The sequence below is a fragment of the Cupressus sempervirens genome, chromosome 10 (genome assembly GCF_028749045.1).
Source record: "Cupressus sempervirens isolate cs-2001-9-10 chromosome 10, ASM2874904v1, whole genome shotgun sequence".
Lineage (NCBI taxonomy): Eukaryota > Viridiplantae > Streptophyta > Pinopsida > Cupressales > Cupressaceae > Cupressus > Cupressus sempervirens.
The window spans coordinates 325,682,840-325,697,067 of NC_143127.1; positions in this window are offsets into that span (position 1 = coordinate 325,682,840).

The following is a 14,228-nucleotide window of genomic DNA, read 5'->3' on the forward strand; positions in this document are numbered from 1 at the left end:
GTTTCCATTATTTAAGGAGTTGAATGAGATGAATTAGGAAGGAATGTTGATTTATTCAATCAAATATGACCTCATAATCAAATATTCTAATTAATTGAATAATTAAACAATTAGGATGAGGGTATTTATTTAAATCAAATATATTTAATTCCATTTTCATGTGTATTAGCTAAAGGGGGTGAATTTAATTTAATTAAAGTACTAGGACTTTGTAATTAAATTAATTTGATTAGAAGATTAATTTACCCAATTTAAGTTGATGTTTAGGAATTAAATAAAGTATGTGATTAATGCAGATTAGAGGTTTTCTGCATTTGACACTTATGTCAAATAAAGACAATTAAAATCAGAAATGCCTAGTACAATGAGACTTAATTGATCAAAGAATTGATGTTGTATGATTGAAGCACCGAAATCAGTTCAGAATGCTAATGTGCCAATTTTGGGGTATTACAAGTGGGAGTATATGTAGTTATATTGTATTTCACTACCATCAACTGCATATTTGAGTTGGTGGAACACTTTTTTCCATATATTGTAATACAAATTGGTGATTGTTAATTGTGAGAGGTATTTTTGTAGCATGTGATGTATTTTTTTTGTGTATCCCTCTTTCTGCAACAATCTCAACCATAAACTTTTGGCATGGTTTTATGGGGTAAGATTCTAGCTTTTCATTTGAACATTTTTTTGACAAACTATTAACACAATTCTTTGATTTTTTTTGAGAACTTTAGATGCATAATTTTGCAATGTATTTGAGGATAAGAAGCCAAGAGGTGACAAGTTTGCAATCTATATTATCGCTCCATATGGAGAACATATTTGGGTTGTTGATATTCAACATATCATCATTTCTAGATGGTGTGTAGGATTTTTTTTATTGTTTAATCACACAATAATTATAATTATTGGCATTCTTTCTAGGGAGCTTTATATCTACATCTTACATGCCCCTCTTCCCTATGTAGGCACATCCTTTGAGTACACTTAGTGTGCCTTTGTACATTATCAACCAACTCTTCACAATCAAAGTATGAATTGGTAGAATATATTTTAGATGTGTTTAGTAGACATGGATCATCTATTAGAGTTCTTTGTATCATATTTCCTATTTCAAATTTAGAGTGAGGGTTTGTATTTGTGAAAGAATACTTTGATAAATAATTAAAGGTAATAAAATCTATTGTAATTATATTAATTAAATATATAATAATCTAAATCTAAATACTTTCTCTTAATTCTTACTTGTGTAAAAATATTTGAATATAAATTATTGATAAAATTTAAAGTCAATTATATTGACATTATACATTGTGAAAACATACTCTTTATCTATTTTATCTACTTGTATTGTAGATTTTAATGATTTTAATTTTGTTTATTGACAAACTAAAATTTTGTTGAAAATAAGGTTTGAATATCCAAGAATATGAACCAAAGTATTTATAACAAACACATGTAATCAAATATTTGAATCCAAAATGAAAATCATATTATGATTTCTTTCTAAACTTTTGGACAAATATTTTATAAAAATAAACCAAACTAAACACAAGCACAACGAAACTAGTACTTTAATTTGCTTTGCAATTTATAAGCTAGTATTGGAGATTCCATGAACAAATATATACTAAAAGTAAACTATATGCTAAGCAATACAAGAAAGACTAAAAATCAAATAGTGAAATATGATATATTATTTTACCTTAACCTAGCAATGATTACTTCTATGTTGTAAAGCTCTACTTGAAGACGATAAGTAGTCTCCATCTAACATCTATTACTACTTAAAATCTCAATTATAAAAATATTAATTACACAAGCTACTCTTAAGAAGTATAATAAAAAATAAAATTATAAATGCACACCAAAAGTAAAATTATGAAAAATAAATCATGTATAATAAATCTTATAAATACATTTTCATAAAAAAAAAAATACATATATAGTATATTTGGTATAAAAAAAATCACTAATTTAAATATCTACTCTTATATTGTATTTGACAAATAAAACAATTGAAATTTATGGTTTAATTATCTTCTCTTTTGAAAAATGATTGAAGAAATAATTTTAAAAAATATATAATTCTTGTACAAAATTTTGATAGATTAGTTGGTTCATGAAGAAACAAAGATTTAGGAAGATCAGCTAAATGCAATGAGTGCTATGAAACATAGATCAATGTGTTTGAGTCAAATATATAGTTTACATTTCAATGTCTCCCTACATGCCTTTCGAGTTAAAAAAAATGAATGTCTAATATAAGGACTAACTAACTTAGAAAGGAGGACATATTTGACTGTCAAGCCATGGGAGTTTAGAGAGAATGTTCTTTGTAGTAAATCTTCTTTTGTGATAATTGTAATATACTGTATTCGTTGTATTCTTTAAAGAGATATGAAGGATAGAGGTACATGGGGGAGCCAATGTATGCTCACATTGCAAGTTAGGCTTCCTCCTACTTCCTCTAAGATATTCTCATAATATTTTGGAGGTTAGGTACAGCTTAATGGCTTCAACTACTTTCATAAAGAAGGAAGATAAGATATAAAAATGAAAAAGATATATCACATTCAATCAAGCCCTACTACCTTGTGGCAATCAATCTTGAAAGTTTTGATCCGATAGCTCGCCTATAATCCAATCCCTAAAATTCTATGGGTGGGCCCCTAGTCTTTGGTACCAAATTGAATCCACATCATGAATCCCTTTTGCGCAAGTCAGAATAGAACCCTTTTAGTTACCTCGTTCATAGAAGCACATCTGGTGACTACATTGGCAAGTGCTACTTAACTTGTGGTCCTTATATATGACTAGATCTCAACATGCCTCTAGATCTGGGCAAGGTTATGCTTCCACAATTACTACCCCAATCCCTTGGGTCTGGAACTTATAGCTATGAATAAGAGATGAAAAATGGAAAAGAATCAAGCATTAGTTTACCTAAAAATTTGTGATTTTTGTATTTGTGACCGAGGTTACCAGAGTCCAAGATTTTTTTCAATACAATCTCTATATAGTTGACTACAAGATGGAACTTGGGATTTATAGAAAAAGACTATAAAAAGTTATATCAAAACATATAGTGATTACACCATCAAATCTCTAGAAGAAAAATGATTAAAACAATAATAATTTTATTTTTCCCAGAAGTGATCCCAATATAATGAAGTTGACTACATCCATCTTCTTTTCTTGCATCTTGAGACACAATGGAATCAAGATCCGTTACATGGAAGAAACACCAAGACATGTTACATGGTGTCCAACATGCAAAATAGTTTACTCATGTCCAACATGCAAAATGATCTTCCAAAAATGTGACATTATTTAACTCACTTTTTGACATGGAGAAAAATAAATATTTCAATTCTTAAACATCATTGATAAGTCATATTCATGGATGTGTACCACTATGTTAGATCAAATCAATGTGGTACATGAGGAAATTACACTACAATCGATAAATATTTCTACTTGTACAGATGAGGTGGATTGAAGGAATCACAAATGTTGTAACCTACACATAGGAAGACATTAATGTTTTCATTATAACCACAATGCTTTGTGAATTTTATGTAAAAAGTATGCTTCCTTGAATCTTTTGCTATCATGCATGGAAAATGATTATCTTATTTTATTGGGTTGAGATTGATTTGTGTTTTTGGTCAATTTTAGGTTCAATGTTACAAGTGCAACAGTAATAAGTGAGCTATTTACAATTGTGTGCACTATCTCCTATCTCTTGTTGATCTATCAAGCACTTATTTTTTGGCAACCATTGATATGGAAACAGGGCATCTATTAGGGCTAGGGCATTCAAGCATTCAGAGGGAAATCATGTACGACTATAGATGTTCAAATTTGAATGAGCATATTAAGCTTCATTCTTGTTAGGAAGAGACTTATGATCCACATTAGGTAGACAAGTTTTCCAATACTAAAATTGAGTTACATGGGAGAGGGAGGGAGCTTCCTTGGTTGCAAAAACAATTATTCATACTTGAAGATTGAGAATCCTATGGGCCATTTGCAAGTGGAAATTTCTAATAATCATTTCCAAAGATTGTAATACAACAATAGAAGCTTGGAGGTCAAAGTTGAATCTATGGGAAATATGATGTAGAGGAACATGGCCTGCTATTATAGAGGGTTGCTACAAAGGACATAGCCACCAATCATATTAATAAATATGACGTCAAATTGGAATCATTTTCATCTGAAGATGACATGGAAGGAGGGTTGTATCTCTATGGCTCTAACCCTAACTACAATGCCTCTAAGATTGTTACCATGCAATAGGACAACAACGATGCATCTTTTCACACAGATGATATGTCATGACTTCAGATTGGGAGGATTTGGGTAGTAGCAATGCCACTAAGGAAGAATTTCCCCTTTCATCTACCATTGTTTAGGGTAAATAGTTATGTGAGTGATAGAGAGAACAATCTCCAAATTCAAAAAGGGTAAAGATAAATCTTGTCCCCATAAATGGTGATAGATTTAGCTTAAAAAACTATTTCAAATCATTCCTTCGACACCCAAATATATAATAGAATTACAAACTCTTGAAATTGAAAGCTATAACATTTATGATGATAGATTGAGCTAAGAGAAAATCTATTTGAAATCATTCAACCTGCCTTCTACCTTCAAAGACCCTTAGAATTGAATATAATTTTGACAATGGGAGAACTTCTAATAAAAACTTCTTGAAATCTATCATATTTTCCAAACCTTTTATCGATAGTCTAAAATCATTTACCAGTAGTAATTTGATGGCGTGAGTAAAATTGTAGTTGCAAGAAACCTCATAGGGAAAGTCTATTAGCTAATAATGGTTCAAATGGGTCAATAGGCGTTATGGGGTACCCTATGATTCATTTTGACCTATTTGATTGCATAATGTATCTCTTAAAGGGTCATTGGAGCCCTTAGTAGTCATATAATATTTCAAATGGATCAAAAGGGGTCACAGGGTACCCTATGACCCCTTTTGATCCATTAGATCACATAATGTATCTGAAAGGGTTCTAGGACCCATTAGCACATATAATATGATCGAATCGGTCAAAAGGGGTCATATGATCCTTTTTGACTTGTTTGATTGCATAATGTATCTTATGGGGTCTAAGGACCCCTTAGCGCACATAATGTGATAACAAAAGGTTGAAAGAAGTCATAAGATCCCCTACGACCCATTCAATTGCAGAATGTGTATCTTAAGGGGCACAAGGACCCCTTAGCACACATATAAAGGTTTAAATGTGTCAAAAGGGGTCTTAGAGTACTTTATCACCCCTTTTGATCCATTTGATCATATAATGTTTGTTTTAAGGGGTCTAAGGACCCCTTAGCACATATATAATGATTCAAACGGGTCAAAAGGGGTCATAGGATACCTTATGACCCCTGTTAACTCATTTTCACACATAATGTATGTCCAAAAGGGTTTAAGGACCCCTTAACACACATATAGATGTTAAAAATGGGTCAAATGGTCATGGGGTACTCTATGACCCTTTTTGACCCATTTAATTGCATAATGTGTGCTTTGAGGGGTCAAAGGAGCCCTTAATAAACATAAAATGGTTCAAATGGGTCAAAAGTGATCATAGGCCTATGAACCCTTTTGACTCATTTGATCATATAAAGATCAATCTTGTCCCCATAAATGATGATAGATTTAGCTAAAAAAACTATTTCAAATCATTCCACTGACACCCAAAAATATAACAAAATTACAAACCCTTGAAATTGAATGCGATAACATTCATGATGATAGATTGAGTTAAAAGAAAATCTATTTTACCTTCAAAGACCCTTAGAATTGAATATAATTTTGACAATGGGAGAACTTCTAATCAAATCTTCTTGAAATCTATCATATTTTCCAAACCTTTTATCAGCAGTCTAAAATCATTTACCGACAATAATTTGATGGCATGAGTCAAATTCTAGTTGCAAGAAACCTCATAAGGAAAGCCTATTGGCTAATAATGGTTCAAATGGGTCAATAGGGGTTATAGGGTACCCTATGACTCATTTTGACCCATTTGATTGCATAATGTGTGTCTTAAAGGGTCATTAGAGCCCTTAGTAGTTATATAATATTTCAAATGGGTCAAAAGGGGTCACAAGGTACCCTATGACCCTTTTTGACCCATTGGATCACATAATGTGTCTGAAAGGGTTCTAAGACCCATTAGCACATATAATATGATTGAATGGGTCAAAGGGGGTCATATGATCCCTTTTGACTTGTTTTCACATAATGTACCTTATGGGGTCTAAGGACCCCTTAACACACATAATGTGATAACAAAAGGTCAAAAGAAGTCATAAGATCCCCTACGACCTATTCAAATGTAGAATGTGTATCGTAAGGGGCACAAGGACCCCTTAGCACACATATAATGGTTTAAATATGTCAAAAGAGGTCTTTGGGTACTTTATCACTTCTTTTGATCCATTTGATCATATAATGTTTGTCTTAAGGGGTCTAAGGACCCCTTAACACATATATAATGGTTCAAACGGGTCAAAAAGGGTCATAGGATACCTTATGACCCCTGTTAACTCATTTTCACACATAATGTATGCCCAAAACAGTTTAAGGACCCCTTAACACACATATAGATGTTAAAAATGGGTCAAATGGTCATGGGGTACTCTATGACCCTTTTTGACCCATTTAATTGCATAATGTGTGCTTTGAGGGGTCAGAGGGGCCCTTAAATAACATATAATGGTTCAAATGGGTCAAAAGTGATCATAGGCCTATGACCCCTTTTGACTCATTTGATCATATAATATATGTCTCTAGAGAGAGCGAGAGAGAGCTCAAATTGGCATGAGTGTACCCTATATTGTATATTTTAGTGTATAATATATATTTTATGTATAAATAAATGTTATATTTTATGTATATAATCCTAGTGCTCAAATTGACATGAGTATGCTCTATTTGAAAGGGTTTTCTAGTCTTTATTTATTGTCACATAGGGAGTGTGCACTATAGTGTGTACCCATTATAGAGTGTGTGCACTATTGAAACCACTATTTTTTTTAGCACACTAGTAAGCACACTTTTTAATGATTCACCAAGCCCAAGGCTTGGATTTTCCTTGGAGATCCAACCTAAAGTCTTGGTGGTCTCAAAGAAGTCTAAGATGTGTTTTCCAACAAGCATACCAAAAAATAGATAACTTTTCTTCTGTGCTCTTCATTAGATTTCTGCGTGATTGAATATCAATAAAATTAGGTTATATGATATTGTAGATCTTTGTGTTAGCTATATAAATGTATACTTTATTTTGAATTTAGACCATTTTAAGCCTTTTAATTATAATTTCTTTTAAATGTACATTCATTTTTCTAAAAAATGAACATGTAGTATTTGTGGGTTAGATTTTGGCTCATTTGTTGGATTTTGTGACAAGTTGATTTTTTAGAAACTAGACTCAATTCTACACACTTTTTTTTTTGGATTAATTTTTTATGATTTCTAGGGGGTGCACACTGATATTTCATATTTTGATGATGTGTCCACTTATAGAATTTAGCGCGCGCACACACACACACATTACATTAAAAAATCACCCAAAAAAAAGGGATAAACTAAATGGTGTTAGGTAACTTTAAACCAAAATGATTAAATTTTTTTTAAAAAATGTTAGTATTTTAGAGGGACCATACTTGACACTATTTTATGCACTTACTTAAAAAATAGTACCACTTTGTATGGCCCCTTTTTTGAGGGCCTTAAAATCAACCATTTAAAAAAATAGTAGTTTAGAAACTAGATTTAGAGAACTACAACTTTTTTTTTTTTTAATCATATCTTAGAAGTGAGAGTAACTATCATCAAATTCTCGGTGGTCCATTCCAGTCTCACATTGAAGAGCTTATGAGTAAAGTGGGTGAGCAGTGTGCGAAGATGGTGGGCGAGAGATGCAAAAAGGAGCTGATGGGGAACTTTGAGAAATGGAGAAGCAGGCCGAGATGAGGGTGGGGTAACCAAGTATCTCATGAAGCTGCATGGTTTTGATCAAGAGGTGACCAACAGTATGGTGGGGTCTTGGAAAGATGACAAGGTTAAGGTGAATGGAATCAACTTCCAGATAATGGAGGAGGTGATCGTGGCTATCACCGAGATCCCTATCGAGGGTTTTAAATTCTTCAGGGATAAGAAGCTCTCAGCCAATGCGGTTAGGGATTTTGTGGAGAGTGAGAAGGAATTGAAGGCGTTGAAAAAAATTGACACCTACTATGTCCCTGACTCCATGAAGAAGCGGTGGAGGTATGTTCTGAAAGCTATTATTGAGTATATCACTTTAGACCCAAGGTTTGATAGAACCCAAACCCACCACTTTGTTATTTTAAATCATTTTTGAAAGAAAGCCAAAATTTCTTTCCCTTTTTATCTGTTAACTTCTATGAGTAAGGCGATGGACAGCTTCAAAAAGAAGCCCATTGCAAACCTAGCTCTGCATAAGGGGCTGCTACTACTTATCCATGAGCACTTCAAAGCTCAGACTATTACCAATGCCCCCCCTCAGACAGAGATTGTGGAGTCTGGAAGCTCCAATTACTCCTATGACTCGGATGATATTCAGAGCCTCAATTCTAAGAAAGGCGGGATCTCCTCTTCAGGGAAAGCTGTGACTTACCATGTTAAAAAATCTCCCTCCCCCATAACCCCAAGCAGAAAAAGCCCTAGGGATCTCAGGCAGAAGCAAGCTGAGAAGGCTGAGGAGGGAAGTAGCAATGAAGAGGAGGGTCCAGATTCTAAGGAGGTGGTGAAGGAGACACAGGAGCAAACAAAGGAGGATAGTGGAAGGAAGAAGAGCAAGAGGGAGAGTCTGGAGGATGTGCGCTCTCAATATGAGGAGGCATCTGTGCTGCCCCTTTCTCCTGTCCATCTCCACCCTGAGCAGAAAGAGGAGAAAGTCGGGTATGCAGAAGAGGAAGTGCAGACCAATGACAGGAGGAAAGCATGGATCAAATTCAATGTCAAGATCGCCAAAATGAGAATCTTTAGGGAGGCCATGAATCCCCAAATCCTCGTGGATAATCAAGAAGAGTAGCTGCTGGAAGAATTAATTGATGCGACGATTGTGGCTATTTTGGACAGAGCCAAGGAGAAAGGGATGAACCTTTTAAATAATGCTCACAACAGCATGATTGATAATTTTAGATCAATCAAATGGCTTTTCCACTAGCTTGAGGAGGTTAAAGACTAGGTGAAACACATTGAGGCAACAAGGAAAGGAATGGATGCCAACAGGAGGACGAATTCAGTTGATAGGCTCACTCTCGTGGAATAGAGGATACACAATCTAGAAAACTACAATCACAACCTTGCGAATCATATGTTTTCCTTGTTAAGCTCCATCAACAACAACATCATCTCTCTCATGGGCTAGATCAAAGACAGAGAAATGCACGATGATGAGGATGGAAATGATAGGGACGAGGCCAGAATGGAGGACAACCCTGCAAAGGACAACTCCACTCCTACTTAGGACCAGGGGAATCAAAGGGCACAACAGATGGAAATGGAGGAGAATCAACAGGCCTTTGAGGCTACTCAGGTGATGCATGATCTGGAGTGAAAGAACGAGGAATAACTCTTGCTTGTTCTTTTGTTTATTGGTGTCTTTTGGCTTTTTGTTCTGGCTTTTGGCCGTGGCTTTGATTGTTTCCTTTTCCTGGTCTTTTCTCAGTACTCTTTCTTTTGGATGGGCTTAATGCTTATTATCAGCTTTTGAACTTATACTTTTTTGGCTGGGCTGTCACGCTTATTATCAGCCTTCTTATGTACTAACTTTCGGGTTTTAGGTTCCCTGTAAAACCTGTTTATCTAATAAAAAACTATCATTAAATTCTCATCAAAGGTCAAAAGGTTGATTTTAAAAAAAAAGAAAAAAAGTGGCATCTTATACCACCCCCCTTTTGGAACCACAAATTTGTATACTTATGCTATGATTTGCTTCCCTCTTACTATGCTTGATTATGCTTGTTTAGATTTCTTTAAATGATCCTTGGTTCTTTATTGGTGCAAGGTGATAAAGAATTTGAAATGTTGTATTGTCCTTATATTTGTATCTCACTTCTTCTATATGTTTTTATATGTTGTATTGTACATGTGTTAATGTTCATAATTGTATCCTTGTGTTTGTCCACTTGGATTTGTGACATGGTAGTGCACCAATTCTTTTTGGTCTCCATGACATTAGTCCAAAAAGACCCTTGTTTGTAATTCTTATGTGTCTTTCTTCCATTGTGTTTTAGTTCTACTTAATTTGGGTAATGATTAAATTTAATTTGCAATAATATACATATATTATCTCATGATCATACTAACCACAAAGTTAGTAGATCCTCTTTGTGTTCTCTATATGTTATGTGATTATTTCCCTTGATTTGTCTTCTCTTTTGGGCATTTCATAGTTGAAATATCTTTAAGAAGATGTACGTATACAAAGTCATTACTCATGTTAAAGTGTTAGGAATGATTTTAACATGGGGACATATGCTCTACTCACTTTTTACACAGACACACAATTACTTTGTAGCTTATACATACACTTGTGAATCCCTTTATGAATTATGCACAATCCTAAATAATGGATTCTCCATGCACACCTTTGATTTGTTTGAGGAAGTAAGCATCCTTGAGAATGTATCTCTCTTTCTTTTGCACTTTGAATATGCTAAATCCCATACACTAATAATGCATTAAAAAACATATGTTAAATCCCATACACGGTGATGCAATGAGAATCTGAGGGTACCTATTATTTTGTTAGATCTCCCCCTAACAATGTGCTTGCCTCACTATTCTATTGAATTAATTTCTTTATATTGACATCCTTGGTTGTTTTTTTAATTTCTCCCCTATCTTCTCTCTCATATCTTTGTTTTGAATATTCATCTTCCCCTTATTATGCATTTATCTTGTATCTATTTCTCCTATTTTTATCTATCCTCATTCTTCTCTCTTAAATTATCACTTTCTCTTTCTCTACTCTATTCATTTTTCCCTTACTCTATTCATTTCATTTTCTCTCTTTCACTATTATCCCCCTTTTTATTTTTTTCTCTCCCTTCCTATTATATTCATTTCCCCCCTTTTTGTCATCAATGAAAAAGGGTTCTACAATTTGTCAAATACATTTTTGTATTGAACTTGTGTGGTGGAAAGATAGGTATCCTAGATTCCCTTCAAGTTAGTAAGAGTAATGGTCCCACTCTTTATGTCTCCCTAGAGTACTTCAAGTTCACTCAATGTTTGGATTGGTACTCTAGCAACTATTGCATCTACATCTAAGATATGTGTTTGAATGATGCCTATAATTGGGCATAGCCTACACTGTGCTTCCATTAGTGTAATTTCTCACTTATGTTATTCCCCTTTGATCTAATTTATGATGTGTAGTATCCCTTAATTCTTGGATAGATAGTCAACTATGGAATCAGTGACTATATTGTAGCTAGCTTTTAGTGATTATGGATCATGTTGAGCTTGTTGTAATTTCTATTCCAAGTCTGATAAGAGTGTAGTTGGATCAAATTTTTTTTGCATGATCAACACTGAGGCTTACAATATTTCTATTATTTTGGCTTTAGCCTTATATAGAGTGGCCTTCTTTGGTTCTACCAATATTTTTAATTTATCTATCATCTTGGCTTCCAATTTCTTCTCTACTAGCTCTTTAATGTTGCCTTGATTTTCCTTGATATTATCAACCAAATTACTAAGTTGGTTGATGAGATTCATAATGGGATCGTATGTGGTATCTGAAGAATTTTTTTCAATTATGTTTCTAGTGATTACTAGTGTGTTTTCTCTATGTTGCTTCTTAAGTTGTCCTTGGATCTTCAACTGTTGCATGTACTCATTGATTTCATCTAGATCCATATCTTTGATAATTGAATTCTTCTCACCAATGATGGCATCTAGTTTCTCCTTCTCTTCTATTATACCAACACCCTTATCAAAAAATTCTCCCTTGCCTTCTAAGCTTGAGATGACAAAGAGGATGATGAAGATTTCATCATATATATGACTGGCCTTCTCTTTTTCCTAGAGTACTCACCACCTATCATTCTAGACACACTTGGTTCTATCTTTTGACATGTTTATCCATGTATCCTACTCTCAAAAAATCTCAATCTTAAGGATGTTTTCCTTAATTCCATACCTCTATCATATTCTTGTTGCACTTCCTCTTCTTATTTTTGTTCGACTTCTTTCTCCAACTCCGAAGACTTTTATTTTGGAGATTCTTCATCTAGTACGTATACTAGTTCAGGTGATTTCTCTTTTTCACATTTCTCCTTTTCCAGTGATGAGTAAAGAGTGATGGTGGATTCCCTAATGGTCTCATCAATTTGTTGTTGAGTCATTCCCTTAGGCAACTCAACTCTTTCAGCCATAGTTTGTGCGTCAATATGTGAAATTGATGGGGCGTCTACTAGTTGTCTAACATTTCCATCTTTAGGTATAGGAGCCTTCTTCTCCATTTGAGGTTTATTTGAATCTTCTTGAGTCACATTTAGTTCTTCCTACCTTTCTTCTTGTTTTTTTTCTTCCTCCCTTTGAGGACTCAGTGTTTCATGTCTTCTTTCTATAGTTCCTCTACTCTTCTCTACCTTGTGCTTTATTCTACCTCCACTTGTTTTTGTTTGACTATCTCTTTTCCTCTTAAAACTAGATGGTTCCTTGGTGTCTCCTTGGGTCTTTTTAGCTTTCACTTATGCATCTAATTCTTGTATTATTTCTTTCCAATATTGGTTGATGCTTTCCTCAGATTGATTTTTTACAACTAGTTATGATGTTTATCACATCTTTTGTGTTGTTGAACTTTCCTATGTATACTTCTATACACAATTTCTTTTGAGACTCAGATAATTTCACTCTCATCTTGATTAGAGAGTCTTGTACCATTTTCTCATAATATTTTATACTTGTGCTCCATTTTTCATTTATTATTTTTCTCAATTCCTTGGATATCAAAAATTTGATGTCATATGATTTCCTCTCAATTCCTCTCATGCTTGTTAATACAAACTTTATGGATTTAGTCTTATTTTCCTTGGAAAATATTCAAAATCTATTCTTAAAAATTAAAGAATTGTACCTTTTAACAATTATATTTATCATTTATTTATATTTCTTCAATAGGGACCATTTTATATTTCTTTATACCCTTCTTTGATGTCCTTAATGTTTATGCTTCTACCTCCTCAATTTCTTGTATGATCACAATTCTTCCACCTCCATCATCTTATGACTCTATCTCTTGGGTCTCTAGCTGAGTCGATAGTGACTCTTCTTCCTATTGAACTAGATTCTTGAGTGGGGGACTTGTAGCTAGATTTTCTTCCATTCCTTCATTTCTCAACATGTTGAGCGATGCCATTTTGAATAGTTTTGGAACTTGACTCCTAGTTACCCTCCATGGGCTTGGTTGTTGGGATTTCTTCTTCTCAATGAGTAGTCTTCTCCTTATCTCTACAAAAGTACCAAACCTTGGTAGGATTGATCTTTCTTCTAATGCTACTAGTTGTTCTATGTAAGACATTGCCTCTTTCTCTTTCACCCGGTAGCCAAATGGTGTCAACTAGTGAGTTCTTGGTTGAACTACACATGTAATGCTCTTGTTTGTGCTTGCAAGAAAAAAAACTTGATCTTTGAAACTTTCAACTAGAATAGTTGGTATCCTTTCTCTCTAATTCATTTCCTTTTTGAAACCTTTGAAGTACTCCCATATCATGGCATTCCCTCTACCTTCTAATTTCTTGTAGAGATCACATATTTGTACCGTGACTAGTTGGTCTTCACTCAATTTATGGAGTGGGGGTCCTGGGAGTTCTCATCTAAGATAGAAAAACATGCATATAAATAAACATCCAAACCATAGGGTTTTATCCTTTTGATCATTCACAACATTTACTAGGTTATCCATTATTTTCTTGTCATTAGTCAATTTAAGACTTGTTGTGAATGGCTTGAACTGCTCTGTATTTTATATTGCTAAGGATATGATTTTCCCTACTCATTTGGCATATCTTGTACTCCAACACCATAACCACAAACCTTATCTTTGGATCTAGGATCTCATTTACTATGCAACCCATTTCATCCTAGGTTGGCTTCCTTCTAGTGATTGTAGCCACTTCCCATGCCGCTATGACATTCATCAATAGGT